The 15,445-nt window shown below is 33.3% G+C and overlaps 1 pseudogene across 1 annotated transcript; it reads right to left on the bottom strand.

Moving 5' to 3' along the window:
* Nucleotides 1-6,461, bottom strand: LOC143597618 (diacylglycerol kinase 4-like; annotated as a pseudogene). The gene is made up of 12 exons (XR_013146958.1): nt 6,141-6,461; nt 4,950-5,072; nt 3,963-4,100; nt 3,798-3,883; nt 3,230-3,317; nt 3,050-3,125; nt 2,846-2,928; nt 2,538-2,608; nt 1,939-2,016; nt 1,730-1,817; nt 1,006-1,122; nt 1-327 (listed from the first exon to the last, which is right to left on the bottom strand). The product of XR_013146958.1 is annotated as a diacylglycerol kinase 4-like (transcript).
* Nucleotides 6,462-15,445: the final 8,984 nt, after the last annotated feature.

The raw sequence follows: 15,445 nt of genomic DNA, 5'->3' as shown, positions 1-15,445 counted from the left end.
TTACATACAAAAATTTCCCGATTCAAGTTTTCACTTTACACTATCATACAACTGAGGTACTGGCTGGTTACCTAAGTCAGCAACCGTTCCACCTAGTCGTTAACAACCAATAAATTAGTTTAATGATAGGGTTGATTTATACAGGTTACTAAGCATGACACAAGTTTAAAAAATCAATATAATCACCCTCCGTTGATCATAACCGAACGGAATGGTACCCTTTGAATGTCAACAAAGGTTGAAAACTCATTTCCATGGTTCACCATCCATTTGCATATAAGCTTTTTTCCATGCTCCACCCCTTAACTCAAACCGAATTGCTGCAGCCTGATGAATGAAATGTTGTATGAGTTCCGAGAAAATGTTTTAAAGTGTAAATAGATAAAAGAAAGGAATCTCTTTTCTGTTGATCATTTTGGCATTTGTATTAGGGATGTGAATTATGGCATGGCACGAACTTGACGTGAAGTTTGTGTTTAGAGAAAATGGGTTTTCAAATCAGTTTCGGTCGAACCTGGGAACACGTTTAGCTAAGGTTCGGGTTGACCTGGCCCAGTTCGCAAGTGGATCCATGTAACCTTTTTATTTTTTAAATGTGTTTTTGTGTGGTATCTAAAATTTGTTGGGGGGGGGGGGGAGTGCTTTGATGCCAAAAATTAGAAGAAAGTTTAACTATTTTATACACACACACACACACACACACACACACACACACACACACACACATATATATATATATTTGTTGTAAATTTTTAAAGCATCGATATGCTAAGAAAGAAAAAAAATGAGGGGGGAGGGAGTGTTTAAACGGTTATAATTGTGTCAGCTCATGAATATTCATGTCGTGCTCAGGCTCGTGCTAAATTTTTGGATTCATGTCTGGTTTGACTCGTCAACCCACAAACACGATTAGTTTAACACAATACAGTATGTTTATATAAGCTTAAAGCCTTAACGAGCTCGAATTGTAAATAAAAAAGAATATATAAATTTAATATGTGGTACCTGTGCGATGTGCTTGGCTGAAATAAGGTCGACCATGACGAATGATGCATGCCATCCATGCTTAAATCCAAAAACTTCTAAGACACCATCATCTGCATTAGCCTCAATAAAGCCTCTCTGCATTGTTAACATTAAAGTTACTTGTATGTTATGTTATCATTACATAAAAAAGTAATGATGGTGATTTGGTACACAAGATTCCTATATTTTGCTTAGGGTCACATACATCATACAGTGGTCGACGCAGGATTTTATTTTACTGGTGTCACTTTTCAGTCGATTGTCAGATACGTGAATAACATGTAAAAAGCGAGTATAGAATATTACAGAACAATTAAAGTATCTTTTAACCAGTGGCCTAAATTGCGAGTCTAATCCAAAACAAAATATTGTATGGGACACATTGTGGTCTCTATTTTTTGTCATTTCAGTCCAGCTCACTAACTCTGTTATTTATTTATTTTTTTTTCTGTTAATTTATTAAGGTCCATTAACAAAGGTTAACAAAAAATGTAGCACTGTTAGTCATCTGGACTAAAATGGCAAAAAAACAGAAACCACAATGTCTCAAGCGCCAAAAAAAAATTAAAAAATAAAATTAATTAGTGGTAATTCTGGCCAAACCACATGTACGAAAACGATACGTAACTATAATCAATAAGTGAAGAAATACTTGATCCATTGTGCATGACATCATAACTAACTATGGTAAATAAGCACTTACCTTTTCCATATATTCTTGTTTCAATTTACCCCAAGGATTTCTTCCACTTGCATAGCTATGAAGGTTCAAAGCAACAATAGACCTAACACTACAAGATCATAAATTGCCAAGAAAAAAAATAAATTAGAAAATGCTAATTGGGTTTGACTAGAAGTCAAGACTTTAACCGAACTACATGTCTGGTCAAACTTTGACTAAAGTAACCGTACCTTGATGGGATAGGGACATGCTCCCACTCTGAGCTGTTGAGTCTTTTAACATGTAACCTCAAAATATTCTTTAGTCCCCTGCAGTCATCAGATTGTTAAATGTTAAAACCAAATGAAAATTACAATGCCCTTTTATTTTCATTTAAATACTATTTTAGATTATTTCATTTTTTTTAAAAAGGTAATAATAAGTTTGCTTATTTAAAGAGGGAGTGCGATTTCTGTAACGACACCATCCTAACTCAAAATTCACGGGTAGGGTTAGGGTTGACTTTGCGATTTGCAGGTTGACTCTCTTTAAGCCATTTGTTTTAAGGAATTTTATTAAAATAATGTGTTTTGTGTTGTAACTTAAACTTACCAGATACTTTAAGCTAAAATTTAAAAGATAAAAAAGAACTTAGCTTTCAGTTTATAGTTTTAGCATCATTGCTTTTATGCATTGTAACTTCTTATGTAAATTTGTAGTTTTAGTGTATTAATGTGCAACCCGCGAATTGACATCTCAGGTTCGTGTTTGGTTCGACCCATTGAACACGACCATTATTTAGCACTGCCAATTTCAAGCCAAAAAGTACCTAAAAGTGACCAAATTTTACCTCAAACCGGGGTCACTCATACAAGGTGTAAAAAACCACCCTTGCTTGCAACTATATCCAGAGTATATTATCTGTGACAACAGAAAAAAAAAACATAAACAAACGAAAAACCGATCATGTAGGTATCTAATAACCATATAACATAGATAGATTAGAGATTGACACTTTGACCTGTTTTATTTTAAACAGATAAACTAGAATAAACATAATCAAATGGGCCGAAATGAGCCAAAGTTTAGTAAAATACATAAACTTCTCATATTGCCTTAATCATATGATGTTTCTTGAGAAGTCAACAAAAGTCAAACCTTGTTTGAAATAGGACCTTTAGCAAGGTAAGGTTTCTCATTCCTTAAATGATGGAAACCATAAGCCACTTGGGCATCCATTCCTGCATCAAGAAATCCATATAAATAAGATATTAAAAATATTTAAAAAAAACATTAAATAAACATAAGTATATATTATATATATTGATGCCCAAAAGAATAAAATAAAATAAAACAGCATACATATGCTGAAATAATTATAGAACACTCCTTGGTAGCATGAAACGTTCTCAGCTAACGTCCCTTGAATTTCTAAATCCTACAAAAAATGGAAAATACAATACATTATAATAACGGTTAATTAACATAAACACTGATAATATTAAAAGCTAATCATTATTATTATTATTAAATTTTACAAACCTGATCAAGGACAACTTCCTCAGTTTGCTTAAAGGAATGAGGTGTATCCAAATTTTCACCAGATGGCATTGATATCAAAAGTTTCCACCTTCACAAAATAACATATATGTTACAACAATATTAACATAATATTTTATATAATCAGAGCCTTAAACATGAACAAGAAAAGTATAATATTACAATAATCTAATTATTTTAATAACAAAATATAGGAATTTTTTTCACCCCTTTGGCTGGGCCCGTATGACTCGTTTCTTTTTTAGTTGTTTTATGTATCCGAACCACTCAACCCGTTTAAGATAAAAACCAAATCACATTGAATCATAAATCATAATTAAAAATTTTAAAAATTAGTTTCTGAAAAAATGAATATTATTACAAAAATAATCTAATTTTTTAAATTATAGAATTTAGGAAACCTTTTCGACCCATTGGGCGCATTTGACCTGTTTCTTGTTTAGCTATTTTATATAACTGACCTGTTTAAGATAAAAACATAAATCAAACTAATTCATAAATCATAATCAACTAGATTAAAACTTTTATTTTTTATATAAAGATGAATCACCTATCGAGGCGGGTAGTTGGAGCATAAGTGACCTTATCAAGGGTCCTTTTTATGGCAGCTTTCCAGCTAAAAGGAAATGAACCACCCTGAAGATAAGTTCAACTAGACATCAAGAACACGAAAAAAAAACAGAAAACTGAAATTATTATGAAATGACTAAAATACCCATCCAAAACTTCTGGACAAATCGTTCCCGGTACCAAGTGGAATAACTGCTGTTGGTGGAACAGGGCTTCGACCCTGCTTCTGAAGCTCTCCAAGGCATCCGAGAATCCATCCAACCGTTCCATCGCCTCCTGCAACCTTTAAATGAATAAAATTCAAACTTTTAGCATTATATCTTATAACTTTGAAAAAAATCAAAACATATGGTGCAAATATTTTTATTCAAGGGTAAAAAATCTTAAAAAGATTGAAGATTTTACAGTTTGTTGTAGTTGAGGAATATTTGGCACATTTGGATTTGTGTGCTAAGGTGATCATATAAATATTATGACTTGAGTTTCAATGATAAGTTTTTAATGTTCGAAAAAAACAAAATCTACATTTCATTAAAATCCGCATCTAGAGTCAAGTAATCAATTTTGGATATTCGGTTTCATATATGTTGATGGCAAACATGATTATCTAGGGATAGAGTAAAAGTTATTGTATTGTACCCCTGGATAACCAGTTTTGGACAGTGCTTTAACAAACTAGATTATCTAGGGGTACAGTACCCCTAGGTAATCGGTTTTCGATAGTCTAATTTCATACGTCCTATATGAGAACTGATTATCCAAGGGTACAATAAGAGCACCTGCATACCCTTTTTTTGTAACATAATTTGAGAGACTTTTACTCCCATATCACAAGTTTTGCATGTGTCATAAAAATGTCATTAATTAATTCACCAAATAATCAAACATATAATCATCAAACTATAACAACTAGAAATAGAAACGATCCAAACACTATACTTTTACACTTCGTGTTATATCAACTAATTATCCGGTTCTGATTGTTCAGTATCACATAATCATTTTTGAAACGTACAAGTTAGCAATTTCAAATATGAAAAAGGCGAATTAGAAGATAGCGAAGCAACTAACACGGATTTGTGGGCCCATTAGTGACGGTATCAACATACTAAAAGAAAGGAAACACACATACCACAATCCTTAACCTTTCTCGCGTTTCTTTGGCACAATTATCTCCATTTGCACCAAACTTCTCCAAGCAACCTAACCCGTATTCAACAAAGTCGTCCGGCCTCACATCTTTAAGATCAAAGACCTGTCACAAGAAAGAAACTAAATTAATATAGGAAAAATATTATTATTTTTAAATTAAGTTATCAAAATATTAAAATCCAATGCTAGTAAAGCTAGACAATTTCCCAATCTTTAATGATCTTCTGAAAGTATATTTATATCAAGATCCATCAAACAGAATCCCCAAATTAATTTTTCACTTTATCATGACTACAGATCAACTTTACCACCAATAAAAACTGAAAATTTTAAACCCAGATTATCAATTTAGTTTTCTTGAATTGTTAACTGTTCTTATGCAAGAAATGAATTATTCATAAAAAAATAAAAAGTTAAATTTTTTTTTTTTTTTTGCAAAGTTAATAGGGTAAATTAAGCATAAATGGTGAGCATGATGTGCTAATTAAACATCATCAAAATACAAAAAAAAAAAAAAGAATAGTAAAAAGTCATGAATGATGGGTTTCAAATTTCATCATAAATCAAGAGATTAAACAATTTCTACAACCATTAATTAGGAAAATTATGCATAAATGGTGAAAATGATGCTATAATTAAGCATCATCATAAACTTCAAAAAAAATGTTCTTAACCAATCAAGTTCTGCAAAATGATGCAATAATAAAACATCATAAAAAATAAACATAAATAAAAACTCATGAATCATGGGTCTCTCATTTCATCAAAAAAAAGAGAGATTAAAGAATTTCTAGCTATTAATAGGGAAAATTAAGCATAAATGGTGAACACTCTGCAATAATTAAACATCATGAAAAAAAAAAACACTTTTCTTGACCTTTTAAATCCTGCAAAATGATGCAATAACTAAACATTTTTAAAATAAATAAAAAAACCCTTGAATCATGGGAATCCAATTTCATCAAAAATCTAGAGTAAAATAAAAATGGTGAAAATAATACTATATTAAAAATAAATCATCATAAAAACAAAAAAAAATTAAAAATTCATGAATCATGGGTTTCTAATTTCATCAAAAACCTAGAATTGAAACAATTTCTACAACTATTAAACATTATAAACTAAAATAATAATAATAATAATAATAATAATAATAATAATAATAATAAACCTGTTCTTGGCCCATCAACTCCTGCAACCTCTGTTTAAGCTCCGTCCCATACCTCCCACCACTTCTGGAATTGACAAACACCACCACTGGACACTCACACTCACACTCTCCACCGTCAGACTTCCCTCTGGACACAATCCCCTTACACTCAATACTCTCTCTCATAGCCACCCGCAAGTACTCCGCCATCGTCATCTTCCGCCTCAACTCCTCCTTCGGAACACTTATTCCAGACAACGAACACCGTCTGATCGAATCCATCAGCGTTGACTTCACCGCCACCGCGTTGACTGTATTCTTCTCCGGCGCCGGTGAGTCCATTTTCACTTTTTTCAGGTGGGTTTTCACTAAAATCCAATCTTTTATAATAATATTAATCTAATATATATTAATAATATTAATTATTATTAATAATAATGATAATATGAAAGAAACTGTGCCGGCGAGGTAGTTGAATGAGTTTGAAGTCCGTTTGGAATGGTGGGTTTACTTTTTTGTCAAATGGAAATAAATATTAATATTAATAAAAAATAATAAATAATAATATAATATTATTATTCGTGTTTTTTGGGTTTTGGACGAAAGAAATGGCTCCACGTGAGGTATGTTATGTTTGTACTTTTGTTTGAAGTATATAGTGTTTTGGTATTTACAGTTTATGCCTTTGAGATAGGTTTATTGCATAAAGACCCCTTTAATTGTTTGTTAAATAGATTATATGCATAATAAAATGAATATCGGAATGTCGGTGTGACAATAAATGTTTTTTATTATTTATAGTTTTTTTTCTCCAAAATATATGTATTTTTTGTTTTGTTTCTATATGTATTTGAATGTCGGTGGCACAATAAATTTTATGATTATTTTATAATATTATTTTTGCAAAATATATGTCTTTAACAGATGTAAGTATGTAGTCGGCACTGATCGAATTCGTGTCGATTTGTCCTAAACGTTTGGGTTTGATCTATGTTGGGGTTTCGCTTGGATTTTACCAACGACTAGGTTGACAAAGCTTGACAACATTCCTTAAATGATGGAAAAATCATTTTTTAGGCTTATTTCGGTCCCTTAACGCACGTGGCTGACACCGATCAAATTCGTGTTAACTCGTCGCTACAACATCCGTGTTTACTGGCAAAATTCATCACTCGGTGAGTGGAGGAAAACACGATTTATATATGTTCATGGTTAATTGAACATCTTTTTAGGAAAAGAATCACAACAATGTATTGAGAATTCATATGTTGTTGTTGGTTCTATATGTCGTGCACTTTGCGGAATAAACTAGTCCATGGTTCACACTTCACACCTTATTTTTACTCAAATGAACCCAGAAGTACCTGATACGCTTCTGGCGGTTTATTCCCTAACTACCCACTTTTACTTTTTCTCACAAAACAATATTCTTCTTTGGCAAATTTTCCCGATTCTATCACCTAACTTGTAAGGCGCGGTATTTCCTAATACTCGATTGAGGTATCCGAAGTGTTTCCTTTAAGTTTATTTTTCTTATCAAACAAGTAATAATTAAGCATTTATCCAACTCAGAAAAAAAGTTTTCTTCAAATATGTTTTTAATAGAAAATGTTTTCATTATTAGCTAGCATTTACATGTATAATAATAAAATATATTTTATTAATAGTTAAACATTGAATAACGGATATGCAATAATATTTTTTCTTTATATGCTGTAATTACTGGGGCCCTTTTGAGGCTCCCTTAAAGACAAGGGGTGTGAACAATAAATTTGAATTTAAAGATCCAGAATAGATTAGTTTCAAATCTTTTATAGTTTTTTTAACGGCTCTAAATTTTAAAGAAGTTATACTTTTGACAGATTGACTGCCAGTTGGAGACCTTTTGGCGTATTTCCAGGTCTGCTGGAAATTAATAATTATTTACAAACGTTTACAAACAAAACCCATACATTAAATTAAGGCTTAGCTTATTCATACACCAAGTAGGTTATTCACACACCAGGAGGACCTATACGACTCGTATAGGTGTAGTGTCAAGTCATTTTCGGTCGGGATGTCAATTTTCATTTATTTGCATCGTATAGCCCCTATACGAGCCGTATAGGGCTATACGACTCGAATAGAGTCTGTTTGGCTCGTATAATATTTTTATTTTTAGATTTTTTTAAAATTACAAAATATTAAAAATAATATCCGAGTTGTTTACAAAATAGAAACACGTAATTTAAAAGTAAATATTTTGCTATATACATAAAAACATACGAACAACATGAACGTTTTTGGGTAACGACTTTTTATATGTGGTCATGCAATCCATTTTGGTTGACGCCCATGTGAGTTATCTAAACTTTTGAAATATAACTGACATAAAAATAATTACGTTTGGAGCAAGAAAAACTGATACCTGACCTGTACGGGTCGTGTACCATCTATACGGCTCGTGTACACCAAAATAATTATTAATGGTTTAATCATTGTTTTTTGTATAACTAGTTGCCATATGAAGAGGGAAAACCACCAATACACAAAAAAGAAAAGAAAAGAAAAAAAAAAGTTATGTGGATGGCACTAGGCCCTACAACGTCGGGTGTTGTTTGGGGCGTTGTGATGCTCACAATGTTATCCTGCCTATGTGTTAAAGATGGCGCCCCAGACCGGAACTAAAAGATTTAGTTCAAAGCCACCACAATTGCATTAGTGGTGGACCCGAGAATCCTTTGCAAATCATATTATATTTGGAAAGTTTTAACAATGTGACTAAATCCTTTAGAAAATTAAGGACATTTAGGTGACAATTCAATTTGAATATAAGATCGCAAACTATAATAGATTAAAAAGATAAAGAATAAAAATAAAAATGACGAATATTTGTTTATTGATTTCTATTAATCATGAGACAGATTTAAGGAGGTAGTTCTTGCGAGTGACACTAATGAAAAGAAAAATAAATCCATCTCTGCTACTAAATGTAGTATTTGTTTAATGAGCAGAAAACAATAATTAAATAGTGTTTGGTATGAAAAAATGGAAGACAGAATGAACTATATTATTTCAAATGAATGAAATTAAGCATGTTTGATTGTCATGCATTTAATGGAATGGATCATTTCTTTTTTTTGAACAACCAACGAATCCTCTAAATAGGCTACTAGCTAATTTCATCACATCGGGATACACTCGTCTTTCGATCCGGGAAAAACCCTCACATAAGACCAACGCTCGTGAACACCCGCCCGAAAGCACGACAGTGCGGTGAGATAAAACCCGTTACTAATGAAAGCCACCTACTCGCCTAGTCTCCTATCATCGCACGGGTGCCTCTCCATAATAAATAAGTTTCTTTCCTTTTTTTAAAATTTTCATTCTTTGATAAACAGGATTGTTTTTCATTCAAGGAAAGAAAAAGTCAACAATTATTAATATTATTATTGTTATATTATGATATAGTATTTCTCGTTTTTTAATGTTATAATAATTATTATTATCGTTGTTATTATATTATTATTATTATTTTAAGTTTGATGAAATAACGCTTCATAACGCGCATATATGATTCAAAGTTTTAACGATTATTTTTATTCGGTTTAACTATATCGTCCCAATGCGCAGGTCTATTAATATACGTATTATTAATATTATTTATTATTGTTACTAATAATAACGATAATAATAATAATAATAAAGTGATGAATCATTACATTTATACATGGCAACCAAACAAGACAATGTAATGGTAATTATTTATTTCATTTATTTGTTCATTCTAATCCCTCCATTCATCCATTACCTCAAACCAAATAGACCCTTATAATGCATTTGGTTATACGAATTCGCATTTCTTTTGTTTTTTCTAAGAAATTTGATCTTATAGTCGTCGAATGGTGTTTCTTATGGGACATTTAATTCTTCATATATATTAAGGGGGTGTTTGGGATTCCTTATTTTACCTCCCTATTAACTTTATAATAAGTTAATAAGTTATAAAAGTCTAACTTATTAACTTTTTTTTTCTCACATCTAAAGCAATCTTAAACACCTTATTCCTTTTTAAAAAGTGAGTAAGTTATAAGTTGATAAAAATAAGCAATTCGAAACACCCCTAAATCTAAAAATTCTAGAAGATATTAAGTCTCTAGATTAGTTTAACCAATAAAAATGGAACGCCATCCACTTGTCACATCACACTTTAATCATGCTTCAAACCATAATATTATGGAGCGTCACTCTATCTGCTAGGTATGAGCTTGGTACAGTACCTGCACCTATACCCGATTGTATCTGTACCAAAATCAATAAAAACATGTACTAATGCTCGTACCAAATTTTCTCGGTATGGTACGAGTACGGGTATTGGTAGATATTTGGGTATGGTACCCGTATTACAGCTTTGTTTTTTTATTTCCAAATTTGTGATGATCTTGAAACCGGTACGAGTAACAAATAATCTGAATTAGTCTAGGTTTCGGTACTCACACAGGTACGTGACGAGTACCTAATCAGGTAGCTGACTTTAACTGATATATTTGTTTGTTCGAGTCTTGGATGTTATTTTATTTAATATTGAAGAAACGTTTGATACTTGTTCAATAATAACATGGTTGGAGAATTGCTTTATATATTTAATATAAAGAATCCCAGTTAAACCCCTACATATTCCAAACATGTACAAAATATTAAGCGTACACGTATCGTACCCAATACCGAAATTCAACAAAAACGAGTACCGATACCCGTACCAAATAGGCTAAATCGGTATGAGTACTGGTATGGTACGGATGTGAGTGCATGTATTTAGGACGAAGTGTTCATCCCTACTATCCGTCATCCCTCTCGTCAGTTGGGTAACGCCAAAGGGGCTAAAAAAGACGGGGTTCACCCCCATTTTGGTCAATCACTTTTTTTTTTGCTTATTTTAGTAACTAACCAAACCACAAACACCTTTATTATAGAGTTGGTGACTATCTACAATGGGCAATTGGAGATCAATTCTTAAAGGCCATTGAATATCCTTATCATTGAAGAGTTATCCATCTATAAAAGCTTTCAGGCGAGGTGCCATTGTATAAGGGCATTCGTTTGCCTTGGTTAATGCGATGAGAGGTGTGCCCAAAGTAAAAAAAATAAATGTTTTATTTAATTATTGTGTGTAATAAGTAGGTGTTGAGGTAAAAATTAAAGAGGGTAAGGATATTTGAAATGTTGAAGATAAAATTGAAGGGATTTAAGAATTTATAAAGATAGTATGTAATAGATCATTGGACAGTTAAGGGCATTTAAGGACTGGCGAAGCATTGAAAATAGCCTTGATTAAAATTCATTGTCTACGTGACTCAATAACTAGCCTCTTCACAAAGAGTGAGTAGTTTTGTGTGGTTTAGAATGACACTACCCTATTCCTATTGATCGGTTAACTGCTTGAGTAGCTTGGTGAGTGCATAAATGCTCTAAACTAGAACTAGAGAAGTAGAGAATTATCATGTTCCAATCGTCATGTGACCTGGATGACTGGATCGACAGGTAGGAAGTACCAATCCAACTAAATGCATGTGGACAAGAAATGAGGCTATAAATGAGTGGACCAAATTAAATTGAAACAAAATCATACAAGTACCTTAAAATTAAAAGCTTCACCTGCAACATTAATTAAAATATATAATAATTATATGGTTGGTTGTTCTAAGAAATTTTAAAAACGATATCGAGTTTATATTGATTATGTTTATTACGGTATCGGAAATAAACATAAAAAAATAAATTTATCAAACTAACATGTTTAAAAAAAAAGAAACTAAATATAAAGTATTGGCACTTATATATCTTATTATATAAAAAAAATTAAAAGATTAAAAAAACGTTTATTCAGCCAGTAACACTCAGGCGTTGGTAAAACTCAATCGTTGTAATGACGAGTTGACACGTATCCTGTTTGTCAAATTAACATATAAAACGATTTGAAATATTTAAAACAACGTTTATTCGGTCGTTAAACCCAGACATTGGTGAAATTTGAGTGTTGTCGGTAAAACTAGGGTGCTGTCAGTAGAACCCGAGCTTTGAAACCCGGGCATTGGTAAACCCGAGATTTATGGCGACGAGCCAACCTGGCTTCAGTCAGCATCGGGTATGCTCGTTATAGTATAAACAATGTTGATAATACCCTAGCGTCATGGCGGCGAGTTGGCACAAATTCGGCAGCATCAATTAGTTTGTTACGGTAATATTTAAATTTTTTTAAAAAAATGTATACATTTTTCTTTGAGCGACTAGCGAATCCTCAAATGGGTTACCGGCTAAATTCACCACATCGGGATGCACTAGTCTTCCGATCCGGGGAAAACCTTCACCTAAGACCAACGCCTGTGAACACTCACCCGAAGACACAACAGTGAGGTGAGATAAAACTCGTTCAGTTCAAGAATCTAACTAGTGAATGCCACCTACTTGTCTAGTCTCTCATCATCACCTGCCGCCGCCAAAACTTAATGATAGAGGTATGAATCAAACTTTAATCACATAAAACAATAAGCATATTTCTTATCACTCCACCACAAGCTCTTTTAACTTATACATATTTTTCATAGAAAGAATTGAAACTATAAAAATCAAAAATCAAAAAGCACAAGAATCTTGTGTCACCGACAAGTCCCTTTTAATCACATGTTATAATTATAATTACACAAATACATGCCAATACCAAAAGGGCAAAATTGTACACGCATTGATCATTTTCTTTCTCAATATCATTACAAATATATGCCAATACCAAAAGGAGATTTAACTATCTATTTAGTAGAATATCAACATCTTATAAGTGACTTGTTCTTTAATTTACATGAAGTAGACAGAGAAAATAGACCGAAACTAGTGGCACATTCATAAATAAATATTAGTGTTATCATGTTTCGATATTTTGAAGTCTATTATATTGGTTTACATAATTTGTAGATGCTCATTGCTCGATTGGTACAAGTTGGTTGGTGATATTAAGTTAATAAGTAATTTGATTTAAAAAACTATAATGGTATTACTGTATGATATTTCCTCCAAAAGTGTCGTATGTTGACCATTTCAATATCATGGTTTCCAGAAAAGAATAATTCGCTCCGAAAACAAATAATACACTCTGAATATTATAATTAGCTTTTCGTTGATTTAAGTTCTAGACCAATTTTACTGACATATACCTACGTAGTTAGGTGCCCGTAATTGGAGGGTGGTGTTAGGAACAAAGCGGCGCAGCGGAACAACACACGAACAAACACACACGATTATACACGCAGAAACTAGAAAATATAAACGATAAACGACACAAGAATTTTACGTGGTTCGGTCCCGGCGGAGGACCTACATCCACGGGCTGCAACTAGGTTATTTCATTATTGAGGTGCAAAGATTACAATTATATCACATTAGTTTATATAGAGAGTAGATTAGGGTTTTCAGCTTGGGCCGAAGAAACCTAGCATGGGTCATAACCGGGCCCAAGGTCTCTAAGCCTTCACAAATCCTAACAATCTCCCACTTGAAGAGTTTGCACAACCGCGACAACCTTCCAAACAAACCAAGTATCTAGTAACTCCAGTAATCTTTAACAACAGAAATCCATCAAGCCTCCAGTTTCAAGAACATGCTAAAACTTCAACAACCGAAGTTCTTCAAGCTTTCAGTTCCCCATGAACAAGCTAATATTTCAACAATCCATTCCACCTAGTTACAGCAGCCAGCCTTTGCATCAGTTTCCCGAAAGGCACATTGAAGCACCCCAGCTTCAATACGGTCGTCATAGACCCAGTCATGGCAAAACCTGCCAATGATTCATCTTCAATCTCAACCGGCACCTACTTACTCACACAACCGGCTCCAGAGACTTCTAGTAGAAAGAAACACTCTCCTAATACAGCAAGCACCAAAGAGAGAATTTTCATTCGGAATTCCGGTCTCAAAACCCCAACGTCACTTTATAACTGCACTTGAATACCCCCGTGCTCCCACTGTTACCGAATCCCCGTCAAGATTTAAACCTCCGAATACGCTCAAGCTAACATCCTTGTGGCTCTAGGATTCATGCTTGCATTATGAACCCACTTAGCTCTACCCGATGTAACGAGCCAAGACTTTTACAACTCCAGAAAAGTCTTCAATAATAGATTCGCTGATGCTTCATTGAAGTAGGTAATAAGAAAATGAAGCAAAACATAATCTCGAACCCAAGAGTCTTCACTGCCTTCCACTGAGCCCCAATGCATCACCACCGACACATTCTCAGAAGCAGAATTTATCATTTATGGACATCGACTCTAAAGAATGTCCCACACCTTCATGCAGCACCACTAAGTCAAACTATGCCTAGCTCTCACTGTCTATGTTATCCCAACCAATGCCAAAACAACACTCATGAGTCGAATCTCCACTCGTACTTTCCTAGCGAAAACCTTCACCCAGTACCAACTACCGGTACAAAAGATCCCCCCCCCCCCTCAAATGTCAAACCATTGATCACCACCGAACAAGAATAGCTTCACAGTTCCAGGCCAGCTAATAGGCAAACAATTATAACAGCAGTCGAGCTTTCAACGGAAAGCAAGCGGTACCAAGGATTCTATGACCGTACGAATGATCAGTTAACGCAAACCCTAACCAAAAGATCACCCAAATGAGCAATAGATCACATGACTTGCAACTAACTTTTTTTTTTCACTTATGTCGCCACTAGCGCACCCACTGGTTCAATCTTCTCCAGGTTTATCCTTCACCAGTACCACATCCAAGTTCCCATGACAAACTAATCAACCAAAAGATCCATAACCGACGAACATTCCAATCATAACCATCCCGTATTCAGTTATAATAATAATAAACGAGAACAAATCGGAAATAATGAATAGACATAACAATGGCACATGCCTGAACTTGACGGTTAAAGCCGATTTGCTTATGCAATAACCGATAAATCAATTAATTGTAAACAGTTACCTTAGACTGATCTCTTGCAAACAAATCTGAACCCCGAACTCAATCGATCTCCACAAAACCCGGTTAAAACAATCATGGTTGATAATCACCGTCAAAACCTAAACTTGAAACAACAACCCCGGCCTACTCGAATTCAATGGAACATAAAAGACAAAAGATACATTTCTTTTTCTTATCAAACAAAAAAAATAATAAAGATATAAACTTCCTTTTTGTTTATTGACACCAAATAAGTAAGAAAACTTTTGCCTTTTGAATGCACAAGGGGTCAAGGCCTGATCTACGACCACCAACATTAATCCAAAGAATTATGATCCACCAAGAGTTTATTACGATAGCTTTTAGTTAAA

The sequence above is a fragment of the Bidens hawaiensis genome, unplaced genomic scaffold, assembly GCF_021521415.1.
Source record: "Bidens hawaiensis isolate Kalapana, Puna unplaced genomic scaffold, B.hawaiensis_p1.1 tig00048676_1, whole genome shotgun sequence".
NCBI classification, from domain to species: domain Eukaryota; kingdom Viridiplantae; phylum Streptophyta; class Magnoliopsida; order Asterales; family Asteraceae; genus Bidens; species Bidens hawaiensis.
This window is presented reverse-complemented; position numbering and strand designations above follow the sequence as displayed.